At 35.6% G+C, this 21804-nt stretch overlaps 1 long non-coding RNA gene across 1 annotated transcript; it reads right to left on the reverse strand.

Moving 5' to 3' along the window:
* Positions 1 to 2722: 2722 nt before the first annotated feature.
* Positions 2723 to 6658, reverse strand: LOC137465089 (uncharacterized). Its single transcript, XR_010994558.1, has 3 exons — positions 5805 to 6658; positions 4567 to 4659; positions 2723 to 2834 (listed from the first exon to the last, which is right to left on the reverse strand). It is a non-coding gene; the product is annotated as an uncharacterized lncRNA (long non-coding RNA).
* Positions 6659 to 21804: the final 15146 nt, after the last annotated feature.

Genomic DNA, 21804 nt, shown 5'->3' on the forward strand with positions numbered 1-21804 from the left:
ACAAATTGTTTAACTCTCCCATTCCCCTTCCCTCCAACTTTACTATGGCTGTCTAAAGAGCCCCAGAGAAATAAATCAAAATCTGAACTGTAACCTTACACTTATATACTTGTTAAGTGACATTTTTATGGTCTGTTATTGCTAGAAACAGGATTGGTTTTAAACTAATGTTGTCTGGCAGGCAAAAGTGAGTGAAATCGCAAAGCCTGGAGGAACACTAATTACTTATTTTAATTAGCAGCAACTTTCACTAGAGTAAAATCTCCCTACAGGCCACTTTTTGGTAGGTGTGGAAAATTAAAAAAAAAAGGTACATAGAAACAAACCAATAATCTCTTATTTATTCCTAAATGACAGCTGTGTTCTTATTCCAGGGTAGGCACAGGCTTTAAAGGGAGCTGCACACTTCAGGGGGAGTGGGGCCTGCAGCCCTGGCTGCTTCACTTGGAGACTTTTGGCAATCAGCTGCACAAAGCAGTCCCTTATTTTATGCAGCTACATCATAAAATTGCTGCTTTTGTTACATTTCCTCCCTTTAAAAGGACTTAATCCCCTTTTCAGTTCAGCCTGCAGTGAATTCCTTAGGGACATCTCACTTGTCACAAGAACTGCAATGGCCCACTTGGCAAATCTTTCAATGTTTTTTGAATTCCTTGGTTTTTTACTTTCCACATTAAATCACACTTTTCATTCGGGCAACCCCCTTAATGATGACAGAGAGATAGAAATTTCTCCACTTCCCTCTATGTCTCCATTTTGTTGCTGAGAGGCAACTTGCAAGTCCAGAAATCAAACATGGTTTTCAGCAGGTGGACACACTAAAAGTCATGGGCTGAGAAATGGGCAGCCTACTGGGAACTTGGCTTCCCGCAGCAAATTAAGTCGTCCATGAAACCTTTTCATTTACAGGGAACTGGATTTATGGCTGGTTTTAATGTCCGGAAGATCTGGAATACAGGTGCTCCTTGTGGAGGGTATGTGGGCTTGTTTGGCTGGATGATCAACACAGATGATTATTTTTTGTTAATAGGTGACAAAAATTTCAAGGTAGAAGAAGAGAACAAGTATCTCTGTTTTGATTATTGCTAAAAAAAGGGCAAGAAAAAATACTAATATCTTAGTTAAATGCTGTTTGCAGTCATAAGGACGTGGTAAAGCCCATTGAAAATGTAAATATATGTTGAATTATAGAAGACATATCCATATATGACAAGATGTATATAACCATATAGAATCAGATAAAATGATCCTTTTAATCTCATAAATTAGGAAACAAAAATTTGGCTTTTAAGAAGAAAAAAGAGAATGTTCTCAACATTTGTTTTCTCAACTTTACATTGAGCTGACTAAGCTTCTTGAATCAACATGACTTCAGCACTTTACTGAAATTTCAGGTTTTGCTAAATACTAGAGCTATGCCAATTTTTTTCCCTTGTCTGGAGAAGATATCTTTGATGATTTCATCTGCCATTAATTTTTCTCTCTTAAATTCAGAAACAAGGAACAAAAAGAGCAATATTTCTTAATTATATGTTAATACTTATATGCCAACTCTTTTTAGCTGGAATTTGACAAGGATAACATAGAACCATGCTCTTTAATGAAGAACATACTTCTGTGTTTATTTATGCACATATATGTATATATATACATGTATATTTTTGAGACATTGTAGTAATCAGTCTATAATATCAAAGTTGTTGAGATGAATCATGACATGTCTCTATCAGTGGAATAAAGAGCACGGGAAGAATATGCTACCAGAAATGCAGGTTACAAAAGCTTGAGTGACAGCTGCCACCTCCTGATCAAAGTATTCATCTTTTGGTCTTAATTAATCTGATGCAACGATATTGGAGGGGGAGGGCAGAGGTGGTCGGGAGGAAAGAAGGCATTTTTACCTACTGCTTTTTATTTGCTTTGTATTCCACCTTACAAAGTGGCAAGCTGGTATTATAACATCTTTATGTGAAAGTGTTTTACAGCTTTATCCTTTTGTTACAATCTGTCATGTATAGGCAGGATTGCCACATTTTGTAATATGCTCCAAAACACACTTTGTAATGCACTTCAGGCATGAAAGCAAATAACTGCTTTTGTAAAAAAAAAAAAAAAAACCAACAAAACAAAACCAAAACCAACCAACCAACCAACCAAACCCCCCCTTAAAAAAAAAACAAAACATAAAAAAAAAACCAACAAAAAAACCACCCATGTCCAGAAGCAAAAATCCCCGCAAGCTCGGGAGGAAATAAAAATCACAAGAGCAAAAAAAACAAAAGCGCCAAGGAAAAGCTCTGGGCATTAACACACAATGGATTCTCATTTGTGCCATTTTTGCCTAAGAAGGAAAAGTGTCTTTCATTAATAAATAACATTTTTACCAGCTGGGGAAAAAAGAGGAGGGATACACATCGAAAGATATTCACTGTGCACTTTAAAGCAGCATTTTTGTCATTATGAATGCACGTGACCAGCCTGCGTCCTCAGAGAGAGGTGGGAGACAGTTTTGGGTAATAATACAAGGAGAATAACAAACTGTATTTAATAATAATATTCTTCTTCTTCATCATCAACATCATCATCACAGCAACAATAACAACAACAATAATAATTATAACAATAATGCCAACAGCGATGACTCCTATTACTATAGTAACAACAACAACAAAAACAACACTAATAATCTGATTTCTTTGCCCCCCTCCTCAGGATGGCTTTTTGGCAGGATTTGGTAGTGTTTTTTAGCACAGTAGACATCTGCTGGATTTCATTTTTTCTTTCTCTGCCTCCTTAAACTGGCTCCAGCAAGCTGGTTGTCTGGAAGACTGAGACTCAAGGAAGGAGAGATTTGAAAGAAAAAAAGTAAACATTACCAACAAAGACTATAATTGGAAGGGGCTTCGTGAACAAGGGGTGTTGTCAGAAAGCAAAATAGGCGAGGGTGGGGCTGCCTGGGGCTCTTTGTCTGCGTGCACACTGAAGCTGCCTGTTGTGCTGCATTGTACTAGGCAGGAATTTACCATCTCACAAGCAGACAAATAGCTACCTCTACAAACAAATCGAACTATAAAGCTTAAATATTTATAGCTATTTATGACTCTATTTTAACTATTAGTGGCCACCTCTACTTTCAAGACCTAGGCGTTTTGGGAGTTTTTTTTTATTTATTTATTAAATTTATGTGTTATACTAATTGCTCATTAGTCTACCGAGTACCATTCCTGAAGCTGCATGCTCTGCAACCCAGAAATGATGGAAGGAAAATAGCACTATAATAGTTATTTTTTGTATTTACAAGACAGCAGTAATTTAGAACCACAGTTTCAGATTCCTTTCCTGGATTTTTAGAAATATTTTCGTGGGTTTTTTAATTTAAATTTCCTGCAAAACTGTTTTTTTATCATAAATTTGGTGCCACTTGATGTGAATAGAACAGAAACAGGGAAAATATAAATGGAAAAGAGAAGAAAAGTGATATTTTAGAGAGTAGGTAGTTACTGCTAGTTAGTTGCTTGGAACTGTTTGAAGCAGTTTGTTCAAAGATATATATGTTGTTCAAGCATCACATCACAATGTTAAAGCTTGGAAATAGTATCAGGGATAGCTTTCATTACAACACTTTTAATCTCATCTATATATGTATGGAATCTAAACAGAAATTTCAATACAGCATATACAGCTATACATTTTCATTGATTGCACAAGCTTAAGCTACTTATTTATATTTTGAAGCTGTAGCATGTGTATCAATTTAAAAAAAGACAATAAAAATTAATGCAATAGCTAAAAAATCACACACTAAAAAATCCCTCAGAAAACCTTGATTACATTTTAAAATGTCATGATGTTTTCTTTTGCCAAGGTATAGTTTCCTGACTATGGTGAAGACAATAACAATAATTTTGTTAATACATGCTCTCTTTTACCATAATACCCTCACAACTCTGCTGGAAATCTCACCGCTCAAAAGCAGACCTTAAGAAAATAAGAGATGAGTTAAAAGGGTGTGGGGAAGTTTTCACTTTGTGGAAGGCATCGCTTTTGGACATTTCTTTTTTGTTTGTACCTTTTTTCAGGATAGAAAGGTCCTAAGTGCCATATGTCAATAAATCCTCTCTCTCTCCTCTCTATAAGCAGCTACACTTCAAGAGAGATGGTGATAACTACCTTGAAAGATCAGCATAAACTCTGCAGTTGTAAGCAAAATTGCTCAGTGTGAAGCATACAGCGATGTGGATTTGCTGCAAAAGTATTAAGTTAAACACATTCTTCTCTGTGATGCAGTGTACTCACATGTTTATATATGTGAAGGGTTAGTCTCTGAAGCCTCCTACAAATCGGTAAGTGTTGAGTATGTGTAAAATGGCATTTTTGACATGAGAAAAGAAACTGCTTTTTTTTGTAAGTTTAATAAAAATGTGCTAATGATCACTTTCTGTACTCATACATAAGCATTTTACATCTACATCCCGTAATATCTTTATTCCACCTGAGAGAGTTGTCAGGAAAATAAAATGATAACTTGATCTACATTCCAAAGTGATGTATTTAAATATTTCTCACGACTTGTCAATGTTGGAAATTTTCAGAACAATTCTTAATTTTAAGTTTCTGTTGACCTTTTCCCTTTTCCATTCTCAAATTACTAAATAGGAGCTGCAGGAAACATAGCACCAAGAAATGGTATAAAAAATAAAGACATTACATACATACTTGTCAGTTACTAAACACTGGCTAATGCTATATGAAATATTTGTGTAAAAATGCATGTGATTTTACTAGTTTGAAGATTAATATCAAGCAATAATAAATTCTAAATGGAGGAGTAACACAGAAGAAGTGTTTACCAAAATTTGCTTCATAAAATTTGTTCATGTTATACCAAATTTGATATCCTTCTTAAAGTTAGGTAAAGCTATAGGCAGAAGAATTTACCATGAGAGAGTTAAAGATTCTGCTATGTCTGAAAATAGAAAATATATTGATAATGCTTCATCATGTACTTAAAATCTAGAAAGGCCTAGTATCTTTCTAATAGTGTCTGAGGTATCACTCATTACTTTCTCTATGAATTTCAGAATTTTCTTGAAGATTGCTTATATTTCCTCAAACAACAATAAAATAATAATCCTCCATATGAAGGTTTGTACCATCTGTGATGTCTTTCTCTTAGCTGTCTAAGTTCCTTTCTTGTTACAATCAGGATCTGGAAAATCCAGAGACTAGGAATAGCTAAACTATTTCAGAGAGAGATGGATCCAATACTTATCAATCATTGGGACAGACTTTAATTATAAAGTGCTCAAATAAAGTTAGTTGCTGATCAAATCTGTCGTAATGACTGATAGGAATTGTAGTCCACTCACTTACAGACAGCTATTGGGGTCATCAGGACTCTGGAGGCTACTGCCTTGCGAGAGCATAAAATAGAATTCAGCTTGTGGAAGGTAATATCCTTCAGGTTTTAATTTCTCTAATCTGAGGCCTTTGGGAAGTAAAAATTGCATATTTAATTTATGGTGACCCTGGAGAAATGATCGCCTCACAATTTTCTCATTACCTTCAGGCAATATAAGCATGCTATGTATTTGACGTTTTATTCTGGAAGGGAAAACAAGAAGATATAACTAACCACAAGGTTCACAATCTGGTAGCTGGCAGCTCTTTATACAAAATTTGGAAACATTGAGGGTGCCAAGAACCACAGATTCTACCCTTCACACTCTAAGCATTGAGAAAACCCTCATCACCAGGAGAAAATTCTTATTACTGTGAAGATGGATGAAGCACACGTAAAGTACATAATTTTGGGAACATGAGGTCCTGAGCTTGGAGGAGGAAGAAACCTTTTCTGCTGGAGGTAGTTATTCTGTAACTTTGCAAGGAGAAGACAAATTGTCCTGTTAGCAATGGAACAAATTGGATGTGGTTTCTTGAGGAATTTGATAGGGCTTTTTACAGCCATAATTACCACTGCACCCCTCCTATTCCTGTACTGAGATGATGACTTTAGGAACTAAATCTTACCTACCACCCACTTGTTTGGCAACGAGAGCATCTTGGTGTGTTTTATGCAATGGAAGCACTAATCCTGCACTGAGAGTCTGAGAGCATTGCCTACTGATAGTCTTGTAGTAACAGGACTAAGTTGGGTCTGACTTTTGTACCCAGTCACTAATTTTCAGGAAACTTACTGGAACTGAGTTATTGTTTTAATATTTTGTCTGAAATTTCTCTGAAATGGGACAGTTGGTCAAAAATTACTATAGGGGAACTACCAGGCACACAGATGGATGACATAGCCTTATTTTCCTGGAAACCAGACTAGGTCTTCAAATTCCAGTTACTGTTGCTGTAATTATTTCCTCACATGTATAAAACATGTCAGTTAGTGACCTTCACAAAGTTCAATTAAGTGACTTGGATAACACATAGTAACACAGATTCTTCAATGTCTAGCAAGAAAATTAATTCTCTCATTCTGAATGATTACCTGTTGAATGATGCTTTAAGTATATCTGCAGATCATAGCTTCTTCCTACAAAATATAGCAGAAGGTTTTTTGACTTAACTAGTTATCTTGGAAATAGAGGCTTGTCTTTTACCTTTTGCTCACCCACCTCCTTCACTTATGATATTAAACCCATTTGCCTGCCTGTCAGCTTGTCAAACACAAGATTACATCTATATTCCTGCACTTACGTGAATCAAGCCCTTATGCACTAAACACTTTCGTAGAGCTGATTTGTAAAAAAAAAGACTACCTTGCTCTCTCTCCAAGATTAATATTTGTCATAAGGGTTATATGAGATCACCCAACTACTCAGCCAGTCCTCTTGAAGGAATAGACAGCTCTTTTTTCTGTAAAATGATTCCCATGCAGATCTGAGTGTAGTGATCTACATATGCATATTGAAGAGACTTTTTAAAAAAGTGATTTTGAGCTGAAGGAGTTTCGATGCTGAAGCTGCTTCTGACAGTTCCCTCCTTCTCCTTGTCTTTAAAATCTTAAATATTGTGTATTGGCTGTCATAATGTATCCTGCTTAGGTAAAGTTTCTTAGGTCTGGTGGTATCTTGTGAATGAAAATAATACAGATTTCAACTGAAAATACTGTCTTATCAGGAGAAGCCTATTTTGTGATTATATGAAGCCTTCCTTTCCAGTATATTTGGGAAAAAAAAAAAACAAAACAAAAAAAACAGAATAGAAAATAACATGAGAATGAAAAAGAAATTCTTTCTAATTTATCAGAACAATAAAAAGTTTTTCTGCATCTAGCAATTCTGGAAAATTACTAGTCTTTGTGTATGAAATGGACTGTTCTACAGATACATCTTGCTGCTGGAAGGAACCCCACTGACCCCTCTGAGCAGTGGGAAGAAGATTTAGCTCAGGAGCTTCTATGAGGTCTAGTTAAGAAGTGAGTGATAAAAAGGAGGAGTACATTTTAAAAGTGAACTTGAAAATATTCTTCAGAGGTGTAACATTCACATGCCAGAGTAAATACCACAAAGCATCTTTTGCTTCTGAAACTTAACTGCTGTCATAATGACCATCTGTTGGCTGTAGGTTTCTAACATTCCCTGACCTATGGCATTTATGACAAATTACACACCAAAGTGCTAGAGACATCTTGTTAAAATGAAGCCTCAGGCCCGCAAGTTCTAACCCCTATTGTCTTTAAAAGCATGGGTTAAATGGGAACAAGAAGTAGTTTAGACAGAAAACAGACATGGCCATGGCTAAAAGGAAATGAAATCCTAATCCCCTAACCCTTTGACTTTTGCAGCTTGCTGCACAGCAATGTGCTTTCAACCATTAAACTACCTTAACCTTCTGAAGAGCCAAATCAGTTCAAATTGAGTTAAAATTTCCACATTACAACACAATCTTTGATTGATTCCTGTTTGAAAATTTTATGGAAGACAGCCATTTAATGAAATACTTTTAACCAACCAAATATGTTTCACATTCACTTCCAGTACATGTAATATTTGGTGTCATATAAAATCAATGTGAAGGAACACCTTTCAAAGTGACTAGTTAGTCCAGCTGTAAAACCCACTGGTGTCAGTTAGATTTAGAGAGAGCTCTACCGTTTCTTTACGGCTAGCTAATATCTAGAGGAATGAAAAAAATATGCTATTTTTTTAAAACTCCTTCTTTGATGCATTCAACAGTTTATCCTGTTGTGTTGCTTCTGGGCATTTAGTGTAAAGATAACAGAAATTCAATTCTTGTTTCAAAATGTTAACTTTCACATCCATCTATCTGTATATATATAGCTATGGATAGTCATATATAAATACATATATAAATATAATGATGAACCTTACTTAAAAGAAATATAACCTATATCAAAGTGAAAAGGGAAAGTTGCAATTTTTTATATAATCAATGTAAAACTTCTTGACTTCTAGCAAATTATACAAAAAATACCATAAACCCAACAAAACCATAAACCCAACAAAAAATCCCTATATGCTCACATTATATTTGTAGCATTATGCATTGAAAGGTCAAAACCAATAAAATGATACATAAGGATGTTTTAAAACAAACACTTGTTGAAGTTTCAAAATAAAATTACTATTTATATTTTTTATCTCATCTAGAATCTCAATTGAAATAGCATAAGTCAGCACACTGAAAAAAAAAAAGTATCACAAAATCATTATCATTGTTAGTTCCTGATTAACACATGAAAAAATGTTATGTGGGGCTGGGATATCCACAACTGGATATCTAAAGTCTCCATACAGTGCCACATGTTTTAGAAAACATTTTTCTACAGTATACCATTATCTTTGTACTAGAAAATGAGCTGTGAAAACAAAGTAGGCATTACATGATTAAGTGGTTGGACCAAACACCATCCTGTAGTCATATAACATGATAATGTTATGACTACAGGATTATGGTTGGTCCAATCCCTGTAACACTTCAGTATTTAAGCAATGACTGCATACACCACCAGAGCATGAGCACAAAACTCCTGTCACCTAATTTTGCTGCATGAAGTCTGCTAAACCTGCATCCTTACAGGCTTCTGTTACCTGTGTTTCTTTCATCTTGCATCTTCAAAGAGGTGGTTTTGTAAATCTGTGATGATTCTATCAATTTGCAGGCTGCAGTGATTGACTTTGTCTTAGACTATGCCTAGCCATTTACTTCTTTCATAAAGTAGTGCTGTCCTGACATGAATGAAAACTGTCAAAATGGCTATTGGCAGGATTGAGAGTTTATTTTGACTCACTTGCCCAGTGAGTCTGATCCCAGCTGGGATTGTCAACTGGTAACAAAAGAAAAAGATTACACAAGGAAGAGTTGCATGTAAAACAAGAAATTAAAACAACATGTTGAATACATCAGACTCACAATTCAGAGTATTTTTATCTCACTTTGAGAATGCAGAGGAAACAGTAAATTATTTTCTTCTGTGACATGGGTTTATAAGATTTTCTTCAAATTTTCATTTCACAACAGCATAAAAGGCAGAGTTTAACTGTTTCTTTCTCCTAGAAAGAAAAAGAGAAGAAAAAGAAAAGAAAAAGGGGCTGAAAAAAGGATAACAGACAGCTCACTGAGCTCAGGGAACATAGGGAACAGAAGATTTGGGGTTTACTCTTGTACTGTGTGTTCACTTTCTAGTGTGAAAACTAGAAACTATTTACTTTGCTGAAACAATTGTGTTGTGACAGTTAGAAAATTTGAAAAGTACAAACACAAAGCAATAAACACACAGCACAACAAGTAAACAACAGAAACACAAGGAGATGGTGATAAAGCTAAATTCCATAACTATTAATTGCTGAAAATAGAATGTCCACAACTGCTGAGACTTAGGCCCAGACCTGCTTTGAATCACTGATGCATGAATCTCAAGGTAGTCTTCCATGTTTTCTAATGAATGTAGCACCCACCAGTCAATAATCCTCGATTTGATCTTAAAATGTTCTTGGAGGCTGAGAAAATTTTCATATTCAACCTTCTGTGCTCTTCTTTTCTACTCCCTCTATTCCTCAGAGGTTTCATTTTGATGATCTGTATTTTTTAAAATTGCACCCATAAGCCATAAAAATCCCAGTCTAAACTAATTATTGAATGGAAATAAATTAACACGATTGAGCAATTCTAGGGTGAAGAGATTTCAAGCTCATTTAATTTAACTCTTAGATTCATTACAGAGCCTTTCACATTCTTAGGCAGAAAAACAAATCAGTACCGAACACTTACAGATTAAATGCCTCAGCAACTTTGTCACTGTCAAAGTACATCTGATTTGACCTCAGATACTGAGCATGAAGAGCCAAGAAACTACACCAGTAAGAGTATATCCAGACTCCTGACAAGACAAGCACAAGTTTATAAGAAATAGATAGAGAGAACTTCTATACCCACACTAGAACCGATGTTTAGGCAATTGGGTCATCTAGTCTTTTGAATCACTAAGAGCACTTCATACTAGCTTAACACAAACACTCCTAAAAATTTTTGGGTCTGTACATAAACACTTTGGTTTTCTAAGTAGCTTATTCATATAGACTAGGAGTTCCTCTCCTCTATTGCTCAAGAGATATCAAAATCTGAATTTCATTATCTTCACTTTCTGTGTCCTCTAAAAGGCATATGCAAGAGGCTTGAAATTTTGTGGAATAGACCTCAAAAAACTTTGTAATTTTGTAAAGTACCTCCAACTGACTGCTCTAAATCAGAATAATTTAAAGGCACTGAAAAATATGGGACATTGCTTATGTTTATAAATTGCTTTCTTTATGCATCTACATCTACTGTGTTGTTTTAAATTATTCTGTCATTAGGTGTTTGGAAGTAGAGAAGACATGGAAAAAATGATAAAACAGCTACGAGAGAAATAATCATATAGACAAAATAGTCAGAAATACAAATTGTGATTACAGCATTAATTATATGTTATGCATACCAGTTCAAACTGCAACAATGCATCAAGACATTAAAGTCATTACAAATACTGTACCAAAGAAAACTACTAGTAGGAAGGATCATTATTTTACATACAGTCCTGTCTGTGAAAACCCATTAATCAAAACAAATTAATATGATTAAGGAGACTTATCAACAGATTTACATTTTCTAAACAAGTTAAAGACCTTCCTCATCAGAAGTCACAGAAATTTGTTTGGATGCCTGACCAAAAGTTGCAAACACTACTCTGTACTTTATTACAAATGCTCTTTGCCAAAAAAAATCTCATGAAGCTGTCATGGCCTCTTCCCTCCCCATGTTTTTTTGTAATCTACTAGATACATCAAAGCAACCTTGGTGCTACCTACAAATAGTATCAATAAAGACTTACTTTGCATGTTGTGTAGAAGTAACATAGAACAAAAATTCTTCCATATAGGTTTGAAGCTCTTTAATAAGATTTATAAGAGCAGGTTGGCACTTCCTGCACCCACTATGATCCTTGACCTCAAAAGACATTCAATACAACCAAAGACAAGACATGTTACAACAACTGCCTTGGGCTTGTCCCATATGGAAGATAACAGCTCTATTTTTGAGATTTGTGGGTCAGATACTGCTGCTGGAGAGCACTGAGACCATGGAGAGGTGCTTTGGTAAAGCACTACTTTTAAAAACCTTTTGCAGAAAAAATTAATCTTCTTACTACGGTGAAGTTGGTAAATTAACTATGAAGTTGGTAAACAGTTATGCCAAACAGAAAACATCAAGAGAGTTGGTTTTATAGATATCATCTAAACAGAAGCAGTACACTCAGTTCAACTATGCTGGAATTTTCTCCTCAAAACCTCAATGTTTTGTATACAACTGATTTAGCCTAGCGGGTTTTGCCCGTACAACTGATTTAGCTGGAAAGCAGAAGGAAGGACACCAAGCTGAATGCGTAAGCTGTGCAGTTCCGTATTTCTTTTAGAAAAAGAAGTTAAGTAGTCCATATCCTAAAGGAAGTGTTTCCAGAAAACAAACAAACAAACAAACAAAACAAAACAGTTTCCAGAAAAAAAAATTAAAAACAAAAAAATCAAAAAAGCCCAAACAAACAAGAAAAAAACTCAATTCAAGCCACCACCATAACCATTACAACATTGTTAATAACCTTAAAATTTTATGACACAGAAATCCTGAAATAAAACCTGACTGAATAGCTACCATGTTATTCCAATGGTCTCATATTACTGGGTAATATTTTGTTACAACTATAAAGATATACTTAATGGAATTTATAGCATCCATACTTATGGTTTATCCAGGAGATGATAGCATTGTTCACACTAAATGATAAAAGCCTGCAGGATCTTCATGGGTTCTCTTTCCTTAACCTCCTTATCTTTGCATAAAGAAATAAAACGACTATTTGCACCTTCTCCCAGCAGTCATGGTATATTTACTGAAAATACTGTATATACTGCCTGTGAATAACTGATGTCAACATATGCTTGAAAATAATTTATCTATCTGGGTATATAGAGAACAAATACCCTGTAATTTTTGTATCAAAAAAAAAAAAAAAATCAAGCGGTGAACATACAAAAAAGCTGAGTATCACAGAGATCTAAATTTATGCTCTACTCAGATTGTGAAGCCAGTCATTTCACAAAATAACTGAAAATAGTAGAGAAAAATTGCATGAGATGTTGCTTGCCAGTTATTTCAATTTTTTACAGAAGTAACATGCAAAACAATTTTCTGCATACATTTAATTTTAAAAAAATCTTTTATATTTATTTTAAAAGTTAGCAAAATTAACTGCACTTTTTCCAGAAACAATATTTACTTTTGCAGTTAAGACTAACCTCATGCAGACTATTATATTTTAGCATATCTTTTCATGGTGTTCTACCTATTTTACATATCTCTGAGATATTATTACATTTTACAGAATCCTGATCTCTAACCATTGAAGACTAGACAAAGGACTCCTAGAGTATGGGGAACAAGACAGGATAATTCCCAAAGTATTTTTGTAGTGTGATTCCACCTCTCTCTAAAATGGCAATAAGGTTGGTTCTTATTTCAGCGATGTGTTCTGAAGTAGGTGATCTGTAGGAATGTGGTCAGGTGCATTGACTTCAAAAATTTCCCACCTGAACTGTAATTGGTTGTGTTTTATCAGTGTTCTTAATGTGAAATATGGGCTGTGAAGTCTTCCTGAATCGTTCACAGGAAAGTGGCATGCATAACTCCAGACTTCTGGGGGGCAATTCCAGGTGGTATTTACCTGTCCAAAGACTAGGATAGGGAAACCCAGTGCTCTGGAGGAATTTGCAGAGACTTTAGGTTTGAAAACCAGCTTATGTTAGTTTTAATTCTTACTGGGAAAAGCTATGGTCTAAATGAGATACACTGGTGCAACAAGATGAAGTGTTGAACATCACAGGCAGCCAGACTGTATGGAGAGTTGATGGTCAGCAAAAAAAAAAGACCTTACCTCAGTGTGCTACAGAGCCTTCCAACTCCCTTGGTAGGCAAAATATCCAGATCCCATCACAGGAGTATGATCTCCCCTCTGTGATCCAGGTCTATCTATACTATAATACTATATGTGTTACACATATATTAGTTTGATCTGAGGAGAATGCACCTTTTTCATGGAATTAGGGTGAACAAAGGTTATAAAAGATTTCTGAGGTCACATCTGTGTTAAATTCAGATCCCTTTATGTTTTCAGCACACAGAGGAGATAAATTAGGTGAGTATTATGCCTTTGTATTTCAGATACAAAGCTAGGATGCAAAATACTGAGATGTTATTGGTAACTGATATAGGGAAGGAATGAAACAATAGCCCTTCTGTGTCTCTAAGTGTTTGAATGAAATGAACAGAAAAGAAAAAAAACATAGAATCATAGAATGTTAAGAGTTTGCAGAGATCCTTAAACAGCATTTAATCCCAACCCTCATACCATTGGCAGGGACACCTCCCACTAGACCTATTTGCTCAATTTGGCCTTGAGCACTTCCAGGCTTAGGGCATCTGGAACCTCCCTGGGAAACCTGCTCCAGTACCTCACCATCCTCACAGTAAAGAACCTCTTCCCAATATCCAGCCTAAATTTCCCCTCTTTCAGTTTGTACCAATTATTCCTTGTCCTATTACTTCAACTCCTGATACATCTCTCTGCAGCTTTCCAGTAGGTCCTCTTCAGTTACTGGAAAGTTGCTATGAATTTTCCACTTAACTTTCCCTTCTTCAGTCTGAACAGACTCAATTTTCTTAACCTGTCTTCATAGGGGAGGTATTCCTCTTATCAACGTCTTGGCCTTCCTCTGGACTTGCTCCAACAGTTCCATGTCCTTCTTCTGTTGGGACACTACAACTGTACACAGCACTCCAGGTGGGGTCCCACAAGAGCAGAGCAGAGGGGCAGAATCACCTCCTTCATCCTGCTGGCCACGCTCCTTTGGATGCAGCCCAGAAAGGGTTTGGCTCACTGGGCTGCGAGCGCACGCTGCCAGCTCATGTGGAATTTTTCATCAACCATCACCACCAAGTCTTTCTCCTCAGGGCTGCTCTCACTCACTTCTCTACCCAACCTGTAGGTGTGTTTGGGATTGCCATGACCCAAGTGTAGGACCTTGCACTTTGCTTTGTTGAACTCCATGAGGTTTGCATGGACCCACATCTCAAGCATGTCAAGGTCCCTCTGAATGGCATTGCTTCCTTCCAGTGTGTCAGCTGCAACACATGGCTTGGTGTTACCAGGAAACCCCAAGTGCTTGGGGTGCACTCATTATCACTGTCCACTTTGCTGACAAAACTAAAACAAGAAAAAATAAAATCATGCTGTTAAAGCTTTACAGTGGACTAAGAACAGAAAAAATAATATACATGATTCAGTATATTTGTACATCGTTAGATCTATCTCTTAGACAACAGTTTAAAAAAGAACAGAAAACTGAAATTATAAATCAAGCTTCCATATACTGAAATGTCATATTGCCATGGAAAATATAACTAGAGAGCTGTTCAGAAAGCATTCTTCATATATCCCAAAAGTTAAAATATCTATATATATAAAATATCTATAAAGTATAAAATATCTATATCTATCTAGCTAGCTAGCTCTTAAAGAAACATATTTAAGCACTTGTCCAATTTTCACAAAGTTGAGAGGATCACTCTTTGAACTTGATAGAGATTGAATGCTACTCAACCAGAATGATCAAAGAGATCCTAAACAGTTTATGCACAAACATATATAACATTTGTTAATACATATGTGCAGCAAACCCAGCATGCAACACATATGTCTCAAAGTCCACTGTGATACAAAATGAAAAGTATTAGCTGTATTACCTGAGTACTTCAGATACAAGAGTTGTGACCCTTTTGCATGTAAAGGGCTATGTTTATTTTCCAGGTTATAAGAGACAACTTTTCAGGCCTAATATAATTCATCATCAGAATTAACAAAGTTTCACCATCAACTTCACATTATGGAACTTATAAAATACAGTAATGTCTGACACTCTAATTCATTCATTAAAACACTCACCTGGTCAGCTAATATTGCCTATGTAGCTTATGTGTGCTGCATATTGATGAACTGTAGATCTATTGCATAATCCTTAGGCTGCAAAATTGGTGTTTAAAATAGAATACAGAACTTGGAGTTTTGTAAGTTGAGCTCATGTTATCACAGGCATCTATGTCACTTATCATTGATTTCACATTACCTTGCAAAAACAAACCCCTGAAATTTTGACTTTATTCTTTCCTCTCTGTCCTAGAATTGGTTATAATTTTACAAAAATTATACCAACAAGGCAACTAAATAATATGCATACCTAACTACAAGGTTCAATTATCAAAATCTAAAAGGTCTGTTCCTATAGCTCATGCTGATGAAGTTAAAAAAAATATAACCCCTTTTTCTATTTCGCAGTAATTAAAATGTTAATTTGCTAAGAAATGTTACCACTTTTCCTAAATGCTTTGGATTTTAACATGTAAATATCAGATTTTGAAGACCAGCAGACTCACAGTGGGATACAAAATCTGTGAGCCTGGATAATACCTTCAAAACATTCAGAAGTGACAACGAAATATCTTGTTTGGATATGCCAGAAGGAGTTAACTGTGATTAATTGGTTTTTTACTCCACCTCATTTCACAATTAAGATATCTGTCAAGGAATTGCCAGTATGAAACAATATATCAAAGCATAAATATCACTAATAAAATGGCACAGGAAGATATTCTATGACTACCTAAAAATGAAAGCATTTTATTGAAAATGTCCTTATTTTGTTTGGCAGTCATCCATGACCTCCTGCTGTTGACAAAACTAGCAGCAATTCCTGTTTGAAGTGTACCAGAAGATGATCCTGCTCAGCAGAAGCTGCTGCTTTAGAGCATTTAGAGGATTTATCTCTAAATTAGTATTTTCATCTAACACTCTCACTCTACACCTTACATAATCTTTAAATTATAGGAAAATGCTAGAAGGGAATTCTGAGATTTGGCAGCTGAAGTCATGCTGGAGATTTATAGCTCTCTGAAGTCTACACTTGTGACTGACCCAGAGCACACCAGGGCTGCTCTTTCACTTTCCTGATTCATGATAAGTGTAGCTGTCTCCATATGAGTCTCCAGAGCCCATTACTGCCCAGTTCGCTCCCTTATGGTAAATATGCACATATCTAGCTTCACTTTTCAATGCTCTGTTGCTGTTAATTTAAATAGAAAATTGGGCTTTCTTTTCCTCCTTTAAAAATAAAATTTTCAATTACCCAGGTAGAGTTGACTTTAAAGACTCTAGTTCACATAATTATTTTTTTGTCTAAATAATTATTAAAGAAAAAAATGCTATTTATACACTGAAGACTGCAAAATCATATTTCACTTGATTGATGAATTTTTTGTTTCACTTAGTGTAGTCCTCTAGCTTCTTTTCCCCTACTTCCTTGCATTTGTTGTGTGAAGCATATACAAATAATTAACAAAATCATTTGCATGATAATATGAAGGTAAATATTATAAATAAATAGAATGCACATTCATAAAATGTTTTAAAAAAACACTAATGTATTTGTCATCCCTGCTTCAATTTGTTTTTCATTAATAAAATATACATTGTTTTCCATTTGGAAAATTTACTAGTGGAAACATATTCAGTGTGCAGCTTTGTCTCTTTAGAGATGAAGTTTTTGTTTAAGTGTCAGGGATGGTTTTTTTGTGCCATTGTCTGGCCTGTCAGTTTGGATGAGTATGTGCGTTTAGGGGCGCAAAGATGTGTGGCCACATCTGCTGTGCAAAGCTGTGAACTTACAACTCTCCCCACCACTACAATGTGTTGCACTCAGAGCTCCTTTGCTGAGATGGACCTGCTGGTGGTTGCATGTCAGAAGTGTCACAAGTGTCAGGCCTCATTATGATCATGATAATCACTCTGAAACAACCACTTATTTTGACAGTTTAATATTGAATGGTAGGAAATTAAAGCTAGATAGCTAATAGGTTTTGTGATATTCAATTGATTATACATTGGGAACCAATACCACAATGCAAAAAATAAAAAAGCTCTGTTAAAAAAATAATGTCCCTTGTTCTTCTAGAGAATAGTTATTTTAAATTATACCAGTAACATCATGCAAACAGTTGACAAACCTTTAAGATGGTGTTTTAGCAAGCCATCAATTTCTGCTATGAAATTATTTCCACAGAATTATAGAACAGGAGATTAAAAAACCACAAAGATTCCTTAAGCTTGTTTTTATTATTTTTCCACATTTATATCTTAAAAATTCCATTGTCTTCAACACTCCTTTGGGCTTAGCATTCAGTGTTTATGTTAAAGGAAACAAATCTTATTAGTATTCGGATCACAGACATTATATTAACTGATTACAGAAACAACAGCTGTCAAATTTAAATCAGAATAATTTTGAATTTTTCAATGCTAAATGGAACTCAAACTTGCAGTTTTGGTTTTAGGTATATCTATATGTTAGTTACATTATCTTTCAGTGACTACTTGATTTTACAGCTAATTTCATTAATAAAAGTGAAAAAGTAATGACTTCAGTGGGAAGGTGGAAATTTATGCATGATATAGAAATAGGAATTCTGTCAGAAACTCAAGTATTTGAAGGGATTTGTGTTCCACATTGAACTTTTCTGAGCACATTTTCTTACTTATAAATAATATCTTTGACAATTATTTTTCTTCACAAAGTTATTTCTCAGCAAATGTGTGTTAATGGTTTTGGAGAAATTTTCACTACAGTCAAGCTACAGGTGAACAGCACTAATTAAAGAATACAGCTGGTGATCTTTATGAAATTATGCTTACACAAAACCTAGATCTGTTGTCACTCTAATAATACTCTGCAGCCCAATACAGGATTAATCAATTCTAATCTAGATGGGCCTTTTTAGAGACCTTAGACCTGTATGGCCTCATTAATTCTGATGGTACATGACAGTTCAGTCTTCTTAAACCAGCCATAACCTGCAAAAACACTTCTGTGCCAGTTTGAGATGCACGCTGTTTTCAGGTTAGAATTTGTTGTATTGTGTTTTTAAGTTTCATGTTTTTGTACCAGTTCTGTAATGGTTCGTCCCTTTACCCTCCCCCCCGCCATGGTTTTACCCTGAATTACTCCTTTCCTTGTATGTCAATCACCTCCTCCTTCCCTGATGTCAATCTCACCCCAGTTTGCTGGATCATTCCCCTGTCCCCTTCCTGGTGCCTTGTCCATCACTCAACTCCCCATCCCACTCATCCAGAACCTTCCACAAAGGGTGTTGAGTGATTGGACGGGGGCCAGGGGTCCCTCCTACCCCCCTCCCCTACTGGATTCCCCACCTGTCTTTTTCCCCACCTTCCACACCTCCTAACATTCCCATTGGTGGGTGGGTGATCTCCTCCCGTTTCCACTGCCGTATATATTGTGCTCCACAGCCCAGTCTGGAGCTCCTGTCGGTTGGTTCCCCTGGGTTGTGGGTCCTAACGTAGACCTAACCCCCAACTGGAGTCTACTCCTTACTTCCACCATTGTTGCAACTGTCTCACCCTGCAAGGCCAAAAGCCTTAGCCACCCTCCCAACCTCCCGAGTCAGGGAAGAGTGTCCCTCGCTATCCGCTGTGCCAGAGCGAGCCAGGAGTCCCTGAGTGGACACAAGGAGTGGCACAATGACAAGAATTCCTGTCTTCCACCTGAAGTTAATGGGCAGCAAAATTAAAATAGGTGGACTCAATTTTCATCCTGAAGTTTAGGGAATTACACAGAGCTGTACTCACTCACAACACAATGGAGGGTCAAAAATTTTATAGAACCACCTTTATAAAGTTCCAGTGTCTTCCAAAATATCTCCAGTACTATTAAAAAAAAAAAAAAGAAGGCAAAAGGTATGACAATTAAGGAGAAAAATAGAAAAATACAGAATAGCTCAAATATACACTGTCTTGAGTTTGATCCATTTTATTTTTCCTATAAACTAACCAACCATAATTGCTGTTCTACATAGGCAATGCTTGTTCACTTCTTTCCATCTCTCTGTGAGACTTTAACACTTGTCATTTGTCTGAGGTCCTGTCCTCCTCTTTTCCTGATCTCCCTCTTACTCCTTTCCAAACACCTTTCCTCTCTTTCTCTCAGCAGGCATGACACCCTCTGAAAAGGTGTTTGTTACTTTACTCTGAAGAATAACTGTACCCTGTCAGAGATAAAAAAATTAATTCATAGGTGATAACACTACTACTTCCTCTACAACTAGTCTGGAAACAGGAGTTTAAATCTTTAGATCATAAAAATCCACTGGTACACAGTTAGCTTAATAGACATAAGATTCTTAAATTTTGCCTATGTTAAACATCTGAAGGATGTATAGAAAAATACTATGGATGCATTGCCATCAGTTTGCTCTCATGTGTGGACCTAGGAAGGAAGCAGAGTGCTGTGAATGATCTCACTCAGAAACTGTGCATGACCACTTTAGCCAGAGATTAACACATCTCCAGAGAATACCTTTAAAAAGCACTGTTCCTTTAATGTCCTATTTTCATGATCAATGAGTTCAGTACCCTGCAGCAGAGTCCCTAAAGAATAGAATGTAGCAAACTATCCTGGCCATAACCCTAAAGAAAGTTTTATTCTAGCTCATTGAAACAGAACTGTATTTAACTCTATGAGAGAGTAATGATTAGTTAAAAACCATATATTTCAGCTGCCTGAACATGTGAAGTCTTGTGCCCTTGATCTCCTGAACTGATATAAACTGAGTTACAAGTAACTCTGAGGCGATCTTGCACTCTGCTTTGATGACATTAATAATAAACTTTTACTAAAATAAATAAAACAACTTATGCCAAAGGGGGTTAAATGTCACAGAAAGTTCACATTGCTTATGAAACTTCTGAATTCTGATATAATCTGAACTTTACAGTTCAAGATGTTTTATTTAGAATTATATGTACACAACAATTCTTTAATTAGATCAATTAAAATTAATAATATAGGAACAAAAGGAGAGCTAAGGCAGAACAGAAACACTGCAGAATGTCTAGATTAGGATGCAGTGAACCCTACAAAGCAGACCATCTTATAACATTATAAATCAGCAGCTATTCATAGCGACAGGCTTTTTCATTACTATTAAAATCATGCATTTTAAAGAAAAAATTTTAAACTTCAGCACTAAAATAGAAATAATTTTCCACCTCTGACTTTGTGGTTGCTACAGAGAGCAACAGAGGCATGATGGCTTCCAAGAAACAAAGGTTTCCTGCCAAAGGAGTATGAGAAAAGCAACACTTCCCCAAAACCTGTGCTATTCTTGGAAGGTGAGAAAGGGAGACACTAGTTATTCTGAAGATGAACATTCTGTGACTAAGAACTGACCCAGACCTGCTGAAAGACTCTTTTATAAGTGACTTAGAAGAAAAAAGTTGGGACTTGTCCTAAAAAGAGAAAAAACCCAGTACATCTTCAGTAAATGAATAATTAACTGTTGAAGTCAAACTTTTAAAAATAATTGTATTGCTTTTTTTCCAAACCCAGAACTGAGATTAAAGGTTTGTCAATGTAGACCAAAGTTCTGGAAGGCAGATTAAGCCTTTTAGAGCTCTGTGTAGAAAAATGGTACTACCATCCTCTTAAAAATATAACAACATAATAAAAACCAACAGAAATAATTAACCACAAGAAACTAGATAGGAATTATAAGTAAAGTGAACAACATTCACTTTGAAATATATATCTGTATACTCTTCTCCAATGAAAGTGTCATTACCTCTTTATTGATTTCCATGTTTAAAGAAATTTTAACTTCTCTGTAGGATCAGGGTTATATTCAAAGCAGATAATGTGGGAATGTCTGCTGTGTAATCAGATAGCCTGCAATAACCTGTAACCTAGCAAAAAAATTAAGGTTTCCCTTTTAAAAAACATTTGAATTTGTTATTGCTGCCACATTTTAAATTTGATTACTTTTGAGAGAATGCTAAGAAACCCTTTTGCTTTCCACAGAAAAGTTTTATAGTTAAATAAACAAAATTAGGAATAAACTGTTGATATTGGAAATGAATGTTTAAATCAGAAGAAAGTGGTATTTTTTTAGCAATATATTTTTGCTTCATTATATTTCAAAAAGTCTCAATGTCAGTATTCTGAGATATATTTTTATGTGCCAGATATGTGTCTTCATATTTGTTTTGATAGAAAAGCAGACAACAGACTATTTCATGGACAATAAATTCAAGATAGTAATCAGAAGTTAGTACCTCCACAGCTAACTGCACACAGATTTGAGGGTCACATATTTGACACAGATCTAGTATGACCCGCAATG

Source organism: Anomalospiza imberbis, chromosome Z, assembly GCF_031753505.1.
Source record: "Anomalospiza imberbis isolate Cuckoo-Finch-1a 21T00152 chromosome Z, ASM3175350v1, whole genome shotgun sequence".
Classification (NCBI taxonomy): Eukaryota; Metazoa; Chordata; class Aves; order Passeriformes; family Viduidae; genus Anomalospiza; species Anomalospiza imberbis.